We start from the raw sequence: 6,225 nt of genomic DNA on the forward strand, positions 1-6,225 counted from the left end.
AGGTGGGGGGTTGGTTACAATAGAGAAGCACTGCCATGCTGCCATCGCCATGACGGGCTCTGGCTCAGAGGACTGTGTCTTGGTCCAGAAAGACGCCGCTTTCTGTCTGTCTCACTGACTGGGGTGTCCTGAGACACTCCAACAAGAGAAGTCAAGGGTGAGGTGTATAGACTAGACCCCTTTCCATCTGCTGAGTGTGTGCATCTGTGTTTCAGTTGAGCTTGTGTGCGAATGTTTACATGAGTCAGTAGTGGTGAAAACACAGCTTCTCCTTTATATTATATTATATTATATTATATTATATTATATATTAATTTAGGGCTGGGCAAGTTAACGCGTTATTATCGGGTTAACGCATTAATTGATTAACGCCGACAATTATTTTATCGCGCGTTAACGCAGTTTTTTATTATCATGAAAGTCCGTTGCTCACTGGCTCTGAATACAGACAAACCATGGATCACAGGAGGGGTGGGATGTAGGCTACTGGCTTGGGATGAGCATCATCACGCTTCTCAACCAATGAGAGCATATGGGGTGGACCTAAGACTGCAGCAGCAGCGCTCACATGAATCGCTCACAACTTCATAAGTGGGAAATAGTAAATTTCCGATTGCACGAGAAGACAGCAGAGAAGCGCTCTCGCTCAGCACAGTGGAGTGCATCGTTTTGTTAACTTTGTGGTTTATAATTTTGAGTCGTTTGGGACGCGGTAACACACGGACCTCTCACAATATATTGCTTTACAGATCTATCGCTTTTGCCGCTCAGAAATGTTCACGCAATCATGCTGCACGTATCAGAAGTTCAGCGCTCCGGCACTACATGCGTACCGCGCCCGAGCCCAACTGAACCGCGCTCTGGCCCACCTCTTCCAACCGAGTCAGGGCCGGTGTTCTGTCGATTTGTGCTACCCTGTCAGATTTTGCTACCTCCCATTAAAACAGTGGGTAGTACAATTCGACTGTAATTATGTGTTATATTCACAGTTGTGGCTAGAAGGGATACAGCTACAGGAAACCAACAATAAATAAGTTTGTCTACCTATTAGATTGTGTTTATTAAAGTCTACACCTACCCCAACCCTAAACCTACCCTTACAGTAATGCAGATACATTAAATATTGTTGTTCAGCGTGAGAAAAAGGACACAATATTGATGTGCGCATGCGCAGTAAACCCTGGTAGGACAATCTGACGGGTAGGATAAAATGTCAGGACACCTGTTAAACTCACACTAGTCAAACGAACCGGGCTTTGGGGGTCAAACGCACTCGTAATGTTATGATCGAGGCTCTGGACTCTGAGCATAACTTGTTTTTTTATAACAAACTATAAAATATTTTCTATAAAAACATTAATGCCCTGGCAGTGGCAAATAGCTTTGGTTTTATATTTAATTTGATTACATTAATCTTGTTCTCGGGCGTGAGAAACGAGAGGCGCAGCCGCGATCACTGGCGCTCACTTTATCATCACTGTTGCCGTTAAATGCTATAGCTACAGCATATTCCTGTCTTCTTTTCTTTGTCGTATGCCGAGATGCACCGGCATGAGTGAATCGTGTGATAAAAAAATAATCGTTGCCCAGCACTAATTATATTATATTATATTATATTGAGTGCTGTGAAACGATTAATCGTGATTAATCACATTCAAAATAAGTTTTTGTTTACATAATATGTGTGTGCACTGTGTATATTTATTATGTGTATATAAATACTGTATACACACATATATTATGTAAACAAAAAGTTATATTTTGGATGCGATTAATCGTAATTAATCCTTTGACAGCACTAATTATATTATATTATACAAATTTAGTATAATTTTTTAATAATTATTGTACAAATTTAGTTTAGATTTTTTTTATTTCATTTTTAAACGTTGTAAAAAAAATGCACTTCCAAACTTGGACAATTATTTTTGTTATTTAGTACATTATTAAAATTAGTAAAAAAAAAATAATTAAAAAAAAATTGCAATTATTTTAAGTCATTTTACTGTTTAGTTGTAGTTTTAGAAGCATTATTTTTATCAGCAGCATTTATTTTATCTTTCTAAATTATATCTGTGTTTCTCCATTGTTGAAAAGCAGCAGCTGCCACTGTCTGTGTGTGTTATTTAATAACTGTGCATGTGTGAGTGTGTGTCATTCATGCTCAGCGTGTCTGGCCTGTTGTTTCTCCAGCTCTTTTTGCCAGTTGCTGTCACTCATCTGTCCTGCCTCTTACAGCATTGACGCTCATCCCACTATCTGTTTAAACCTGACCGAGGCCAGCCAGCTTTCTCTACTGTAATCAACTGCAGGATTTGTGAATGGAGAGGTAATATGATTAAACACATTTATAGGTACAAAATATTACCGAAATCCTTTCTCTGAAAATTCCACCTCTTCAACATAATAAAATAAGCACAGAGAGGATGTCAGGACTCAAGGTCACTCGCTTTCCCATGCAATCTGAGCACACTGTATTTAGAAAAAATATTGTTTTGCAATTTTGCAAGTCTTGAGCAACTGAAGTACACAAAAGTAGTTTATATTTACTAAAAATTATATTATAGTATAATTATACTTTTTTATCATATCTTTTTTATTTTTTAACTGAACAATATTTTTTGCACACTTTTGTGCAAATAATTAGAACTCTCATATATATAGGCAAACAAAACTCCTCCATCATTTCAGTAGTTTTGTGAGAGGCTGTTTGACTGAATTCAGCTTGTTCCTCCACATTAGGTGAACTGAAGTGTCACTTCACCCGCTGACTCTGTTCACAAGTGGTCGACCGCAAGGCCTCTCAATAAAGCTTAACCGTGCTTGTTCATTAAGAGAGAGATAAGTAGCAGTATTTGGTCAGCAGAGCTTGTCTCTGGAAGTGGGCATCGAGAGGAGGGGTTTGTGCTTTCTGAGGACGTGTGAAGTGGCTATTACTCTAAATTACAAGCTTCAGTATAAAGCACTGGCAGGCAAAAGATACACACACATTTATACAATGCAATGCTGAAGCATTATTGCTCAAGTACCAACAGCCACTTGTCTTTTCCCCTCTCAGACAGACTGATAACCCTTCTTTACACTCTCTGGAAAACATTCTGTGGTTTTACGCACAGGGCGTTCATTGGATAGCCTCCCACTAGACTAATAGCATTTTGATGGAACATACCATCATTATAAACCTCATTCAGTGTAACGAGTCTCAGTTTTCATCTCTTCTTTGATTTCCTTCTTCAATCTTTTTTTGAAGCATGCACAAATATGGCAATATATATTAAAATATTTTATAAATATATAATATAAATATTTATATAATAATTGCAATAAATATTTAAGGTATATATTGAATATATAACAATTAAAAGAATATTTAATATGAATATATTTTTTTTATCTATCTATCTATACATATGTATGTATGTATTTATTTATTAATAATGCAAAATAGAAGCATACTCAGTACTGGTCTCACAGACTACAGTATAGATTTACAATCAACAATCAAATTTGTTCACTGGTTGGTTTTACTGCCTGATTCTGGTTTGTTTTTTGCGTCTTTGTCTTTTCGCCTCGTTTCCTTTGTGTTTATCACTTCAAACACAGCTGCATTAACTCTATTGTAGGGGTCTGCAGCGCAGAGACCCTTCAGACTGATGCTCAGAGCAGAATTACAACAGAGCGCACGCATCTGCAGCCAACAACAGAGCGAAACATAATTGTGTCCTGTCATATTTAAATGCTCCTCGACTGCAGAAAAGGGACAAAATATCTCCCTCTCTCTAGCTTTTCATTGGTCTATTTTGCCTCCTCCTCATCCTCTGTGTCTCTCTTTCACTTTCTCTCTCTCGTTCAGCAGAGATGCAGCTTTAGTCTCTAGACTTGTCAGAAACAGCCAGGCGTTTGAGCGAACAGGCTTTGGCAGAATCCAGTAAGTGCTGGGACTGAGGTGGGGAGCAGCACAGCCATGGGCTAGAAACACCTGGGTTTCCTCTGCTCCTATTTAACCGCTTCATGCAAACAAGGCCTGAGATTCAAACTCACTCGATTAGCACATGCTGTAAACAACCTACAAAACACCAGACGGCTTCTCAACAGCTATGTTATTTAAGAATCTTAAACTGATCATCTTAAATTGTTCACTATTCTTCTTCTCTGTTTTATTTATTTATTTATTTTATAATCTGCAAAATCTGCTTTAAACTCAAAGGAAGGTCACACCAAATGTTGATTTAATTTAGTTAATAGATGTTAATTGATAAAGAAAATCTATTTATGACATTATTTTTGACAGCATCCTCATTTTACAGCTTCTTTATACAAGTGCCTAAAACTTTTTAACAGTACTGTAGCTTTGCAGGTAGGTTTCTTAAGGTAGGGGGAAGTCGAGGCCTAATGGTTAGAGAGTCGGACTCGTAACCCAAAGGTTGCGGGTTCGAGTCTAGTACCAGCAGGGATTGTAGGTGGGGGGAGTGAATGTACAGCGCTCTCTCCCACTTTCAATACCACGACTGAGGTGCCCTTGAGCAAGGCCCCGAACCCCCAACTGCTCCCCGGGCGCCGCAGCAAAAAATGGCTACCCAATGCTCCGGGTGTGTGTTCACTGCTGTGTGTGTGTTCACGCTGTGTGTGTGCACTTTGGATGGGATAAATGCAGAGCACTAATTCCGAGTATGGGTCACCATACTTGGCCACATGTCACGTCACTTTCACTTAAAGCATCTTGGAGACGTTGCCACAGTTCTTCTGGATTTAGTGAAGAGATTATATCTGCAATCAGATGTGCAAACAAAAATCCCACTAGTTTATATATATATATATATATATATACACAAAGAATGTGTTATTGGTCAGTATTGTTCTTCAAAGTTATTTTATTATTTTACTATATATTTATTAAAATTTAATACAAATGTGTTAATTATTTATCTTAAATTGATCAGTATTGTTCTTTCCTGTTATTTAATTTAATTTTTTAGAATATTTATTTAACTTAACTAATGTAAATTAATTATAATTATTGAATACTTATTAATATATATTATTATATTTTGTTTTATGTTTAATTTTCTTTTTTTATATTTTATAATTTCATGTCATGCATTTTATTATATTTTATAACTTTTTGAATGTTAGTTGTATATTTATAGCATTACATTTTATTTGGGGGCTTTTTGCCACTTCATTGATACAGCAGGAGAGGACAGGAGGAGATGGGGAGAAGAAGGGAAAGTGGAATCAGTAATATCACAAGCTAAATTTGAGCTTGTGTCTCCCAGACACAGCTCACGGCCTTGTGCGCAAACCACTAGGCCACATCTCATGGCCTCTTGTCATGACTGAAAACCTTTGCAGATGAACCTAAAGAAAGGTCTGTTGTTGTTTGTTCCTTGGCTGGAGAAAATAAAGTCTTGCCTCACTTTCAATCAGAGGTATTCTCCACCTCTGAAGTCCTCTTGTGACTAAACATACAACCAAATCAAGTCAAATTCTCACAGCCATATACATGAAACAGACATGTCTGGGGTTTCCATTTCGAAGTGGGTTAAATGTGATCGCTGCAGGCTGAACACACGTCCCATCGCAAGTCTCCTTAGCGTTGTGCTCGCTGGTGTGAAAACATACCCCGACAAGGCTGTTTCTGACCAGCTTTCATAAATGGATGGCTTGTGTGTACTTTGGTTGACTTTTGGTATGTATAAAAAAGAGAAAGGAAGTAGGAATTGTCATGCTTTTGTGTAAGAAACTTGTTTTTGAATGAATGTTCTAGGTTATCAAAGTTTCTTTGGCACTAAACCATTCATTAGACATTTTAAAATTATATTTTCAGTTGTTAAAAATGCACTTATTAGACCCTCAGATTAGATACTGCATATACAGTAGCCTATATATATATATATATATATATATATATATACAATTGATTTGTTGAATGGTTGAATTTTGCAACAACTTAAACTATTAGGCTAATATACATTGTTTGCGGCTGTTAATACAGTTCATTCATCCAATACTCAAACTCCCACAGCGTAGACGATTATATCATGAATTACCTGCTATTAAATATGATGGTATATTTTATGCTAACGTTAACTGTGCCATTTCATAAATTCAACAGTCATTTAAAACGTCTGCTTGAAGTTTAGCTCTTCGTTTCTTTTTGTTGTCTTTAATATCAACACAAATTTCCTAACTAACTACCTATCTACTCAGTTCTTAATTACATCA

Source organism: Sinocyclocheilus rhinocerous, unplaced genomic scaffold (genome assembly GCF_001515625.1).
Source record: "Sinocyclocheilus rhinocerous isolate Xijiao unplaced genomic scaffold, SAMN03320098_v1.1 scaffold255, whole genome shotgun sequence".
Lineage (NCBI taxonomy): Eukaryota > Metazoa > Chordata > Actinopteri > Cypriniformes > Cyprinidae > Sinocyclocheilus > Sinocyclocheilus rhinocerous.